We start from the raw sequence: 14,303 nt of genomic DNA, 5'->3' as shown, positions 1-14,303 counted from the left end.
AAAAAAAAAAAAAAAAGGTAACAGCAAGTGCAAAGGCCCCAAGACAAGAACGCTATCCAGCATATTTTTCAAAACGAGTAAGGAAGTTATTGTCGGTGGAACAAAGTGCAGGGTAGAAAATGGAAGGAGATGGTTCAGAGACGTAATGACAATGGGGCCAGACAGTACAATTTTGTTAGCCATGCAAGGACTCCAGTGTTCACTGTGGATGAGTAAGGAGCCTTTAAACAGAGAAAGCTATCACTGGACCCATGTTTTCATCTGACTGACCCAGCATGCATTGCAAATGGGTTGGAAAGGGCAAGAGCACACACAGAAGGCCTTCAGAGGCGACTGTAATACTCCAGGCAGAAGACAGATGGTGGCTTGGACCTGGGGGAAGTGCTAGAATAGGAAGAAGTGGTCAGATTACACAAATAGGCAAAAGAATTGGAACAAAGAAGTTCAAGCTTAGGTATGGTGGCACACACTTGAAATCCCAGCCCTCAGGAAACTGGCAAGAGAATCATGAGTTGGAGGCCTGCTGAAAACCAGTGCAGCTCTTGATGGACCAGCCGTGCCTTGCCCCCACACAGGTAACCAATTTCCAGCTTCAGCCACTCCCTACAGAGGCCAGCCTGAGCTGCACAGCAAGACCCTGCCCCAAAAACCTAAATGATAAAGTGTACAATTTTTTAAAAGTCCAATCATATTACTTGTAATTGAGAGAAACTAAAAGTAACTTAAATGTCCAATAGTAGAAATCAAGTTCAATATACTATGGTGCACCCTTTTTTTTTTTTTTTTCCTAAAACTTGTGTACTGATTGAAAACATGGGTGACTTTTAAGTTATAAAGCCAAGTGAGGGTTGGGGCTATAGCTCAATGGTAGGATGTGAGGCTAGCATGCGTAAGATCCTGAGTTCAATTTCCCTCAACCAAACCAAACTACAATAACAGCAAAAAGAGCTAAGTTGATAATATTAACTTGTAATGCTACGCCAACAAAAACATGTTTATGGACGATTAAAATACATCTTATTGGATTGGTGAAATGGCTCAGTGGTAGAGCTTTTACTTTGCATGCACAAGGTCCTGGGTTCAATCCCTAGCAACACACACACACACACACACACACACACACACACACCCTCTGTTTACCAATCAAATATGCAAACCTAGAAGAACTGACAACATTGACATCAGAATTTCTGGTTTTAGTGGGCCGGGGAGATGGCTCAGTGGAATAAGCGCTCCCCTGGCAAGTGCAAGGGCCTGAGTTCAATCCCCAGTTCCGCCAAAAAAAGGGAATTTCTGCTTTTAAAAAAGGGAGCTATGGGGCCAGGGAGATAGCTCAGTAGAATAAGCACTTGCCTGGTAAGCGCAAGGTCCTGAATTCAATCTCTGGTACTGTAAAAAAGAAAAGGGGGGGAGCTATGCACAAAATAGAAATATATACCTGTACCTATTAGTGTGCCAGTAATAATTCACAACTGGTTGAAACAAAACATGTACTTCTGTTCTTTTTATTTTTAGTTTAGTTTAGTTTTTTTGATCTCTCCATTTTAATTCACCATTTTGTCTGTTTTAACTTCAATATCCTACTCAGGGGCCAAGTTAGCACCTAAGTGACACATACTTGACAGATGGGTGCTCCTGGTGTGGTCAGATCCTTCCTAAATCTCACAGTCCTGTTTGGGAGGGTGGCATGGCTGGGCTGGGCGGAGAGCTCAGAGCTCAGAGATTCTGCACGTCAGGCCCTGTCCTCCAGGCTGCACTGCACCTTCCTGGACAGCTTCAGCACGGGGGAATCACACCTGGTCTCCTGTGCTTCTGCTCAGAGCCCATCCCAAGGGTGGAGAAAATGGTGAGCGAAGGTAACTTTTGCTTTGAAACATGTTGCCTGCCACCTGCTAGCACCCTCTCTTTATCTAGGATACATCTTCCCTCAGGAGCTCATAGGCAAACAGCTTGCTTGCAATGCCAGGAGAAAATCAACCAAACCTAGTGCTGCAGCACTAGGGAAATTACCCTGCAGGGAAATTGGAAGAAAAACTGGTAAAGATTTAGAGAAAAAATATAACACCTAGGAGAACAAGTCTATAGGGTGGTTATAGCAGGAAACGCCCCAGCCAGTGTATTTCAATTGCCCCATCATAGTTCTGTTCCTTCTCTTAGAGCCAGCTGGTCACTGTGTGCATCACACAGCTCTTTCCACAGAGCTGTATGATGCATACAGTATAAACCGATCCCCAGTTTACAGGCCAATCTGCCTCTGTACCTCCTGCTTGCTTATCCCATGTATGCCCTAGACCACCAGAGACCAGGGCCTGACATTCTGAGGGACAATTGATTCCCTGTCTATGCCCATGTACATAAATCTGCGTCCAAATATTGGGTGTCATTCCTGTTTTATTTTGGCCAATGACCCTCTTAGGACCTCTAATGAGATCTGAAATCACACCTTCAAGAAGGACCAAGAAAGCCAGCCCTCAACCATGGAAGATGGGAATGAAACTTGAAGCAACAGGAGGACCCTTATCTGACGTGCCCTGCAGCTAGTGGCAGGCAAAGGGCAGGAAGTTCCTATCATATTTGCCAGCTAAGTTGAAGATCTGGACTATTGCTGCAAGTGTCATTTTCTGGACATTTTCCCAGTGGTTACTGTCACTGTACAACTGCCTTCTAATCACAGGAAATACTGTTCCCCTTACAAGTATTACAGAGAAAGCACAATGGACTCCATCCCGCAGAACGCAGTGCTTGATGGGGCTCTACAGGCAGCGCGGACATGACCAGGACCACAGCGCAGGAGATCAGGCTAGCAACTCCACCCTACAGACTGAACTTCCCAGAAGGATAAGTCTTGAAAATGCTTCCCTGTTCAGGGCTGCCCAACTCTGATCTGCCCTGGACTGGCAAGGACAATACCTCCCAGCTGGACGGGTCTTGGAATTCTCCACAGAGGAAGACATGGTCGCTGCCTCCTCTTGAGGGGAAAATTCTGTCCATATCCTGTGCACGGACAGCTGCTGCCCTCCCACTGCTCCTTCTATTCCTTTTAAGTTGTTTGGTAGAGCAAATATAGTCTAGGAAATAAATAAAAAATATTCTAGGCCAGTAACAGCAAACCTTTTAGAGACCAAGTGCCAAACTACAACCTAAAACCCACTTATTTATCAAACAAAGAACTAAGACTCAAGTGCCAACAATGCAATTGACCTGAATGTTGAGGTTTTAGTTTGAAAAAAACCCCAAAACATCTCATACATTAACATCTTTTGTTTTAAAAGAAAAACATAATAACACGTGTGCCATATAGGCTCACCATCACTGTGCTTGGAAAATGGTGGCTTTCAGAAACTAAGATTGAGTTTGCTATTACAAAACATCTAAAATCCAAACAGACAGAAAGATAAGCCTAAGGAGTGAGACTGAGGTGTGTGTATGTGATTTTGAATCTACATATTTGTCAAAGAACCATTGGGTAGAAGCTGGAAATGGTACACAAGAATTATCTCAGTGATCATAAATGAATCAGTCCCCACATGCCAGGAACTATGTCTTGTGGTTTGTTTTTTTTTTTTTTTTTTTTTTGTTTTGTTTTGTTTTGTTTTTAACAATAGCTTCTAATTTTATATCACATAATCTAATTTCACATACTTACCCAAGGTCACTAGCTTACAGAAACAAAAGAACTAAGACTCAAATCCATGCTGTTTGATGCCAAAAATTACTCCCCTGGCAGCAACACCCTGTATTAAGCAAGGTTGACTGGATTGATTTCTGAGGCTTTCCTTTGGAAACAGTGTATGTATCAGGATCTCACTCCACTGCAAGTAACAAATCCTGATGATGAATGTCTTGAACACTGAAGGGATTACAATAAGGCTAAAGGTAAGCAGTTTAGAGTGGGTGCTACTCTTTCTTCTCTCTGGCACACTGTCCCTTGGCCTAAGATACTCCTTCCCTTCCAGCCTCAAGAAGAAGAAAAGGGACTCAGCTTCAAGAAAGCTAAAGCTAGCCCAACGTTCCTGCGTGTATTTCATTGGTCAGAATTATGTCATGTGACCTTTGCCTTTACATTTCATTGGCCAGAATCATTCCCTGTATCGCTCCAGCAAGGCCTCTGGAAAGGTGAGGAGAGGCATATGGTTTGCATATGGTTGACTCCTTGAAGGAAACCTAAGTTCTTTTAGAAGAAGAGGGCAGTTAGTAGTGTCTACCACATAAACACTATCTGAGAGGTTAGAGATGTGGCAAAAGGAACAGATACTGAGAAGAATCATACTTTTCTAGGGGCTTATTTCTCCTCCATTCTTTGTTGCAAAATTCACAGTAGATGAAGTTTGCAACAAAGGAGACAGGGAAATAGTCTTTGTTCCAAGAAGCCTTGTGCTCAACTTCAGTCCTATTAGTATAGAGGAGCAATGAAGGGTCTGCTACATCCCTCCTTCAGCTCCTGAGATAGAATTCCCCTAGGAAGGAGGATTCTCCTGTGGAGCAGAGGTCTGAGGGCTGCTGCTGATACAGGCTTTGGGACTGGAGGGGCACTAGGATTAAGGATGTGAGCGCAACCTTCCCTAAATAGTCTGGATAAATGGGGCAGAAAGACTAAAACAGCTCCGGGGGTGGGGGTGAAGCACAGCTCAGGGCCCCTAGCAAGCCACGCTGTCATATTTCTGACTGCTTCCCTGGGAGCATTAAGGAGTTCCTGGTAATGCCAGTCCTGATTTTCTGGAAGGTTAAAATAACAGCTCAACTCATACCCCTTGTGCAAGGTTCTGCTTCCAGACCAGGAGGAAATTGTGCCTTACAAGTTTTAGGTGTTCAACAAAGATTTTGGCTTTTATTTTATTTATTTTTTATTTTTTTATTTTTTTGCGGAACCAGGGATTGAACTCAGGCACTTGCACTTGCCAGGCAAGTGCTTATTCTACTGAGCTATCACCACAGCCCCCCAACAAATATTTGTTGAGACACAAAATGTTAGCAGTCTGGGCAAACACACACACAACTGATGCAATGTAAGTGTTATTTGCAGATTTTTATTTTAAAAAAAAGAATTCACAGTGCATCGTCTGAGGCTGCTTAGTGGTATACAAGTTTGAAGTTCATGGGGTTTATAGCCTCATCTATAGACAAATGGCAAAAGTTGAAATTTACAAAACTAGTTAGGGAATAAGAGGGCTTCCTCCTGCCTGTTGGGAACTCGGGAAGCTCCTTGGCTTGGCTGAGTCCTCAAGGTCTTGCACAAGGAAGGGAGTCTCACTAAGGACCCACACCTGGTCCCTTTCCACCCGGTAGAGACATTACCTGCATTACCCCTGCAGCACCCTTCACTGCCCCACCAGCAGGGGGTGGCCTCGGCCCATTCGCCTCCAGGAGCCCAGAAGGGGCGGGAGCACACAGACTGCCGCGGCCGACACCCACTTTTCCAGGTCTGGAGCCGGCTGATCCGCGCAGGCAGGATCTGGGTCCCGGAGTCACCTGGGGCTGGCGGTGCGAGGGCCTCGCCGGTGTTCTTGCCGGGTCTGGGCCGGGTGGGGCCTCTGCGACGCGGACGCGGGGCGCGAGCTCCGACTGCAGGTGTGGGCGGCTTCCGGACGCCGGCTTCGGCCCGCGGCCTGCGGTGGACGGCGTCCCTTTCGCGGCTTCTCGGGTGGGCGCAGCTGGGCTCGGGCGTCCCTCGGTTCCGGGAGCACGGCCGGCCGGCGAGCCTGCCTGCCTGCCTCGGCGAGGTGCGGAGGGTTTGGGGCCAGGATGGGGAGGGGAGGGGTGGTGCGCGGTCCCCCGGGCCGCGGTCCCGAGGCGAAGCGGGTGGCGCCGCCTCCCCTCCCGGGCGGCTCGCGCGGTCCCCGGCCCGGGGTCGAGCTTTGCCGTTTGTGTCCCGAGGAGGGAGCGGCGGGCGGTCCCAGAAAGCAGCCCGGCTGACTCCGAATTCCCTCTCGCCACGCCGGGCCCGCCCTGGGGAGCTCAGCTGACTCCCCTTTCTGGACGTGCAGGTGGCCCCGAAGGGAGAAGCAGCCCCAGAGCCCGAGGAGCCGGAGGAGCGCCGCAGCCGCGTCCCGGACAGCCCGCCCCGCAGAGGGTGTAAGTGACTGCTCGGCTCTCCTCCGCTTTGTTCTCTGGGTGCCTTGTACTTTGATACATTCGTATATGGAACTTTCTTCACTCCTGTAGTGTCCGCAGAATGGTCACTGGAAATGTCATCGGGGATCAGCCGGGGTCCTGTGGGAATCGTAGGAACGAGGAACTTGGGACTTAGAAGCGATTTCGGGCGTAATGTGCAGCACAACTTGTGGACCCGGATTGGATCCTGATCTGATGAACATTTTAAGAAAATTGAGACAGTGGAGATTTGTGCTTGTTATTTGACGTCTACTGGCTTGATTTTCTTTGTAATGGCATTATGATTGTGGTTTTTAATAACCCTTATCCTTTAGAATTCTTGGCTGAAGTTGAAACATAGGTTGGAGATTTGCCCGATTTCGAAGTGTGCTACTGACTGCAATGGGGAGAATTAGATGAGAGTAGATGGGCTCTGAGCTATTAAAGCTGGATGATGGGTGTGGAACCTCTACACTTTCCTCTTTTTGTATGTGTTCGGCATTTCGCTTTAAAAGAGGCACTACTCCCCAGTCCCCAGGTACATTCTGCTCTGCGTTTGATTCTATTTTTTTTTCTCTTGTTTAATTTAATTTAATTTTTATTTTTTAATAGATTGCAAATTGAAAATAAATTATTTACAATTCTAAATACAAGGCTGTGCACAGATCCTTAATCTTTGTAAACTAGTTTCAAGCCACTCCTTCAGTAGCGAGTTTTCTTTCTCTCCCTCCTGGGGGTGCCGATTTCTCTAGCTCGAAAGGCACAGGGTGTTTACTGAGGGCGCCCAAGCTGAGTGGATCGAGTTGATGCAGGTGGATGCTGGGTCAGCTCTTTCACACAAAGGGTATTAGCAGCGCTGGGGATTGTGGAGAGTTAAAAAGCGTTAGCGCTTTTTCTCAGTTGCCCAAATCCCTTCCAGGTTACGCTCATCAACAAACAGGCCAGGGTAGTGAGCACAAGTGACAATTCTGGAAGCACCATATGTGTCAGAAAGCACACATACAGTACGTGTGCACACACAGTATGTTTGTGTCAGCACTGTATGTGTTAGCTGTGTGGGTTCACCTAAAACCAAAACCCAAGATGAGTAGCGATGTTATTTGAAAGAGAGCTTTCTTTTGTGTTGCTTTTTTCATGTCTTTACCAGTTTGCTGTAGGGATTGCACCATGCCAATATTAGAGAACTGACTCCTGAAAATTCTGCATAGTGTTAATGTCCTTATTTTCCTGTGCAGGAACCCTGCTTTGTCGGGATGGAGGTGTGTGGGGTGTAACGTCTATATGTTCAACTAATTTGCCCCTATTTTCCCCCTTGGGAATTATCTTTTAAGTCTTACTCATCCTGCCATGCTGGGTTAGTAATCTGTAGAAATATTGTTTCTTTTAAGGGAGTTATTGAAGTTCAGTAATGGAGGCATATTCCTGAAAGATGAATCCGTTGGTTGTAGTAAATTCAGTGTAGCTGAATTTAATACCTCATCAGTGTACAGAGGAAACAAGACAAATAGTACAGGTGAAAAGTTAAGGGTTAGGTGAATCCCTTCAGCCTAGACCTTGCCCTTAGAGATTCACTAGTGTAAAAGAAGTTGTAAAGATGCTTTACGATTCAGCTGAGGGATGCTCTAAAGAACGTTCTAGCCTCACTGTAATGTGTGGAACAAGAAGAGAACCTACAAATATCCTCTTGCAGTTGGAAAGTATCATAGTGAGTTTGTGATGGCACTTTAGTGAATTGTTTATGGTTGATTCCTTTGTCTGATAAAAGAAGTATGCATCTGTGAAGGGACTTAATTTTCTACCTCAGCTTCCTCTCAAGTTCGAACATGGAAAGAATGTAGAAAGAGAAAATTCGCCAGGCTCTTAAGTGACCAGTGATCTAATGTTGTTTATTCTTTTCTCTAGAGAATGGTGGAATTGGGCTCTGGAGAGTTGACTGCTAATAGCCGTTTTTAAGGACTTACTTCAAATGTATCATCTCACCACTTCTTGCTATTGAAGGGGGATGAACACATTAGAAAAGCAAAGTGCTCCTTTGGTGGCCTTGACTTGAAAGGGTGCTGGCAGTTGAGCCAACACTGTGCTACCCTGGTAAGCAGTTCGGTATTATCTGTTTCAACTCGCCCCACCCTGACATGGTGCCGCAGTGGTGGTGTGACTTTGGCTTACCACAGGTGAGAAATGGAAATGAAGGCGGCTGAGACCTAAGTTGTTTCTTCAAGGTTCCAGTGGAAGGAAACTTAATGCTTTGTATTAGGAGTTCCTGGTATTCCTCAGACACTTGTTTTTAATTCTCCTGAATATAATTGGGTGCCACAGCTCATTTTGCAAATGCTAATTATGGCTTAGAAAAGTTACTAGTGTGCCTGAGGTTTGGAGCTACAAAAAGTAGAGCCAGTCCCAGTTACTTGGGATACTGACTCAAAAGAATGATAAATTCAGGGCCAGGCTGGGCATCTTAGCAAGACCCTGTCTTAAGGAAGAAGAAAAAGAAGAAGAAGAAAAAAAAAAGTCAGAGTCAGACCTACCTTTGTGGAGCTTGAGGTCTGTGCTCCAGCTGCTGTTAGTGGCCAGCAGAGCAGCTGCCCAAGAGCCCGGAAGTTAGTATTTTTACCACACCCTGTCCCCTGGTGACACAGAGGCCCGGGCCACGTCCAGCTGAGCTCCTTTATCAGACCAGCACAGAGTTAAAAAGGGAAAAAAAGAAGAAAAGCAAGCAAACCTTGAGCTGCCATGAAAGCTGGGAGATGGCAAGTGTTCTTTGCTGGGATTCCCGAAGGTGGGGCTGGAGAAGCCTCCTTCAGGGGAGGGCAGTGCATTTTAGTGCCACTGCTGCTCTCTCAAGTGTCCTCTGAGATTGCACTTTTGTTTCTCTTACTGTAAGAAATCTGTGTTACTATTCAAAATGGGATGACCAAAGATATAGTGACAAGCCCTTATCCTCTGAGGAAATAAAAAGGCTGTGTGTGTTCTACAGTCCTTCTGTCAGAAGAATGAACACGAGTGACATTGTCATTTTTTCCTCATGTTCTGCCTGCTTTTCTCATATACACAGGACTTTAGATTTGCTGACCTTGCAGTTAAAAAAAAACCAAAGGACCACATGTGTGGGCAGGTCTCGACAGGGGAGGAATGCCTCCAAAATCACATGCTGTGAATGCTTTGTGAGAGGAAAGATGAGGCTGGTGCACCTTGGGGTTCCCCAAAGCCCTCTGTCTTTAAGCACTGCGATTCAGGAAGCCAAATAGAAGCTGAGGTTGAGCTTGACCTTGGGAGCAGTTTTGAGTTGGATCCCAGCCAGTGGGAGAGTCTCCCAGTACTTGCGAAGTTTCCTTCTCACCCTTCTCTGCCCATCGCACTTCTGCAGTTGACAGGTCTGCGCTCACGCAAGGCAGAGCCCATCAGCAAGCTTTACAGGGGAAGGAACCTAGACACCCTGGAGTCTGGCCTTCCCGGTGTTTCTGTAATGCCAGGGTTAATTTCCTCTTTTTAAAACTTTAAAATGTCATGGGACAGAGTGCTCAGCTCTGTCCCTACCTGGAGTTTCATCACAGCTCAGCTTCTGCTAGAATCTTTTCGCAAGTCCTGAGGGTTCACAGCCCTTTGTGTGCGTATTGTGTGGAGGAAGAATGAACACCCTGTGGGATGGTCTTGAGGAAAAGCCAGGTGCTACTTTCAGACCTCTGTTGCTGACCTCTGAGATGATATTAATGTGCCCTAACGAATCAAGAAAAAACAAGGGCAGCAACTGGAACCCTTGGTGTAGTGGATTGCTAACTGGTGGTCAACTTGTTACAGCCAGCAGAATTGAACTAGCACGGTGCTGGGTGCTGGGTGCTGGGTGCTGGGTGCTGGGTGCTGGGTGTTGGGTGTTGGTGCTGGCTGGGAGGCCCACCTGAGGATTGTTGCCAACAGCCTAAAAGGCAGAGCTGGAGAAGCTGTCAATAGGCTGTTGGGGAAGCTGTTTGGAGAAGCTGTTGCAGCTGGTGGAAGCTGCTGGTTCTCTTGGGCTGTTCTGCTGAGGGACCTCATCATGGTGGCTGTCCTGATGAATTTGACTGTTCTTGTCAGGGGAGGAGCTCAGGACTTTTGCTGTCAGTGAGAATGGCTACGGTTCATTTGGGGGAGCTCTGGTCCTCATCTCGAGCATCACTTCCTGGCTCCAGGGGAAGGTGGTGCACTGCTCAGGCTCCCAGAAAAGCTTCGCATGCTGGCTTTCCTGATGGGAAGTCCCGTTTTCCTCCTCACTGGAGGAGCTCAGGCCCTCACTATTGCTGAGGATGGCTGAGGTACTTTGGCAGGGGGTCGGGGGGACCTCTAGTGCTTACCTTGAGCATTGCTGCCTGGCTCCTCATCCTGCTGGCACAGACTTTCTTGCTTCCACCACTGACCTAGCCTTTGCAGCACAGATTCGTGAAGTAGGACTTCATGAGACATTGTCATGGGCTCTAGGCCTCCAGTTGGATTTGTAGGAGGCATTGTTATGTGTGCTAGGTCTTCAGCTGGACTCATGCAGGACACTACTGTGGGATCCAGGCCCTCAGCTGGATTCTTTGGTCTTTAGTGTGTGGACAGATTTTCTGCACTCTTGTACGTGATTCACTGGGTGATTCATTATAAAATAATATTTTCAAATGTATCCTGTATTGTATCGTTCCCCTTGAAAAACCCCCCAAACCATGACTCCTGGCTTTGGCTGAAAGAAGTTAAATTGAGAGGCAGAGGTGTTTTGTAAATGCGAGACCAGTGGTTGATTGGATCCTTTCAGAAGAGCTTGGGACTTCACAGCTGTGCTCCCTAGAATGGCTGACACTTCCCTAGCAAGGACAAGTGGGTGATTGCATATTCTCTAGAGCAAACAAAAGTAAAGGCAAATCAGTCCTCAGTGTGGATTTAGCCAGATTGCTAGGATTGATTTCTGGTTCTTTTGCCACCTGTGTGATCTTGGCCTATTTTTATAACCCCTGCAGGTCATTTCCTCTCTAGTATTGCTTGCATCCTAGAGCTATTAAGATAACAGAGTTTCTTATAGGGCCTTCAGGGAATAAGGTTTCTCTGTGAGTCAGCTCCTTTTGTTGTTGTTAGTGGAGCCTGCCTCCCTATCACTTTATTAAGGGGAATCCCCACTCTATCATGTGGCCAGAATAAGAGGACAGGGAACAAACTCTTTGCAGTTCTCCACTCTGCTTACCGAATGAGCTGTGGGCTCCCACATGGGCTTTGGGAGGTGTTCTTCTCCATGAACACTAACAAATTATTTGGTGTGGCAGCAACTTTTGAATTGATAAAAGCTGGGCTTTGGCTTTGAACTACAGCTTTGTCTATGTTGTTTAGGGATTAAAATCCTCTCTGACTGTGAAAGCAGATAGAATCCCCTGGTGCTTCATGTGGCTGAAACTTCTCCCTGGTGGGGAAGAGCAATCTGGTGTCAGCAGGGGCACAAGCCCCTCACCGGCATGCATGCCATTGCCTGGCAGAGGGCAGGGTGATCCTCTGGGCATCCAGAGCCTCTGTGCCAGTTGCGAATAAGCACAGGAATATCATGAGGGGCTGAATCCTGACACTGGCACAGTGAAGAATTGGGTCTGATTTTCCCCTTTGTGCTAACTAATCTATATATACTATCAGGTTTACTTTATAACTGGAAAAGTACTACTGGTGCCATTAATTGACTAACACCTGCACTTTCAAGATTTAATACATTTTATAGTTTTTAAAAGGGCTGTACAACTTGATATTCAACACACCCAGCTATAAGCCCATCATGGATTAATCCAGTATCACACACCCATAATCCAGTGTCACACACCTATGATGCTGTCACCTCCCCCAAACCCCACCTTTAAGTGTGCAAGGCTTTGAGGAGACATCCAGGTATAAACCACACGAGACAACATAAAAAATAAATGCACACCCATATGCCCACCAATAGGGAGAGCCATTGTTGGGGTCACCTGGCACCTGCCCTGCAGGATGTGTGCCATCTACAGCCTTGCTTTGTGGACCTGGAAGTTTGTTAGAACTGCAGACTCTCAGTCCACCTTGATATATAGAACCAGAATCTGAGTTTTAATCCATCCATTCTGAATCACATCCACATTCAAGTTTGGGCAGTATTGGGAAGGGGGCTATAGCCCTACCAGTCACGTGTGGCCTGGCATTAACGACTTCATCTAGGTATATGCATAACATTGTTCCCCTTTACCCCACGTGGGGTTGCTACTGGATGCACCACTGGTTTTCAGTCAAGGGTAAGCAGCTTCCCTCAGTGACCCTGATTCAGGGATTAGTATAGTCTGGAGGCTAAGGGAATTCCATCACATCTACCGCAAAAAGCCCTGCTGCACAGGGCTTTATGTTGTTGCTGCCATAGAGAATGGTATTTGGCAGCATTTTCCTGTTCTTTATTAGAGTTTGTCTCCCTTGTCTGCAGGTAGGCCATCATTTGAGTCATTCTCTATTTTTTCTTCTTAACTTTATATCTTTCTTTTTAATTTTTTTAAAATTTTATTGAGAAAGAAATAGCAATGAGACAGTTTCAAAACAGGTTAGTAGGACAGTTACAATAATACATTGCATATTGTTGTCTTCGTAATAGTTATTCATAGTACAAGATGCAGACATGATATCCTGTCCAAACGCTATTTGTACAAATCTCTTCTCATTGAATTAAGAGAAAGTAGCTGTATATCTATCTGAACTATTTTGTATATACAGATACAAAATGGTCCTTCATTTATATCTCCCTTTTTTGTTTAGTTTTGTCAGAGAAGTGTATTCCATTGTCATTTAAATATTGTAGGTATGTGAATTCAGCAAAATAACCTAATGTAGTCCAGTAGTCCATAATAGTAGTGGGTTATCTGCATGACTGGCAATGTCAGAAGTTGTTGACTTGAGCCTTTTACAGCTCAGCATATTAATATGGCTTTTTATACCTTATTTTTATACTTTTCTGCTGGATGGCTAAGACCAAGATAAAGCAAGACTTATATAACAAGACATGTAGCTTTTGTATGTGACAAGGTCAGTCAAATCCCCTCAGGATTTACCCTGAAACCCTGTACCATAGTCTGTGGATCCTTTGTCAGTGTCAGCCATGTGGATGAGTAATGGCCATTGCTTGACCAATTTGCTCTCGGTGAAAGCCTGAGAAAATGATTTCTCTCTAGGTGACTCTCCTTAGGCCCACCATACATTGTTGATCATTTTCCTCTGTGGCCCCATAATCTCCTTGGTCAGAAAATTTGGGATGTCCCAGAGAGTCATTCTCTATTGTTAGTAAGTTGTTTTGATGCCAATAGGGGAAGAATGTTCCTTAGGCCACTCCAAGTGTGCTTTTAGAGCTGTTATGTCAGTGGTTATTTCCTGCAACTCTGATTATTTCCTTAAAAACTCTTTTGATCAAATACTGGACCAAAAGCACAAACATTTAAACACTTTTTAAAGTGGACCAGAAGTATAGGAAGAGCCTTTCACAGTACTCTCACTGGCAATGTTTTCTTTAGACAAGCTCTGGGGGGCAGGGTTATGCCCCAATCAGCCTCACATCTCCAGGCATGGTGACTGAGGAGACTGAAGAGGGAAGTGATGGGCAGCAGGGACAGCAGCCTGAGGTAGAGTTTTGAGTCATGATTGATGCCTCAACCAGGGAGCAGCCTCTTTTCAGGGATGTCTCACAGTTTTAGCCCTTCCAACCGGGGCCCATCTGCAATTGCTGTGGGGCGTGGAAGGCAGGGTACCTGGCACTACAGTGAATGGAGGCCTGAAGTGACCACATGCTAAGTCTGGAATCGCAGGGAGTGGCAGGGGGGATCAACACCCAGCTTTTTTTTGCTTCCTAAGCATGAAACCATGAGGTTTGCACCTTTTTCTCCCATGAGATCAGGAAACTCATGTTAAGTAACTTTATTGTACAAAGTATACTCATACTGTCACATTTTAATTAAGTGAAAGCTCACCATTCTGTCTGTGACTGTCACAATTTGAACTTGGATATGTAGAATATATTTTTGGCCCTCCAGTATTTTTAAAGTAAATGAGTAAGTATACAGAAAATAAGAGAGTTTGACAAATGTTAAATATATATTTTTTTAATTTTTAATTTATTTATTTTTTAACATTTATTTAGTGTGTGTGTGTGTGTGTGTGTGTGTGGCCAGCTCAGCCCACCCGGGGCTGCAGCTGGCTGGCATGTGGTGCTGAGGGATCTAACC

General features: G+C 45.8%; 1 protein-coding gene across 4 annotated transcripts in view; it reads left to right on the top strand.

The window, feature by feature from the left end:
* The first annotated feature begins 5,057 nt into the window (after nt 1-5,057).
* The window catches only part of Gpr160 (G protein-coupled receptor 160), a 46,386-nt gene continuing 37,140 nt past the window's right edge, over nt 5,058-14,303 (top strand). The window contains exons 1-3 of one of the 4 annotated variants that reach the window (XM_023717865.1): nt 5,497-5,720; nt 5,985-6,072; nt 7,993-8,178. The gene's annotated coding sequence lies outside the window, so the exon portion shown is untranslated. Of the gene's footprint in view, nt 5,421-5,496; nt 5,721-5,984; nt 6,073-7,992; nt 8,179-14,303 lie in introns of those variants that run through there. The other 3 variants (XM_023717864.1, XM_023717869.1, XM_023717866.1) reach the window with 3 other exon arrangements.

Source organism: Octodon degus, unplaced genomic scaffold (assembly GCF_000260255.1).
Source record: "Octodon degus isolate 3935 unplaced genomic scaffold, OctDeg1.0 scaffold00055, whole genome shotgun sequence".
Lineage (NCBI taxonomy): Eukaryota > Metazoa > Chordata > Mammalia > Rodentia > Octodontidae > Octodon > Octodon degus.
This window is presented reverse-complemented; position numbering and strand designations above follow the sequence as displayed.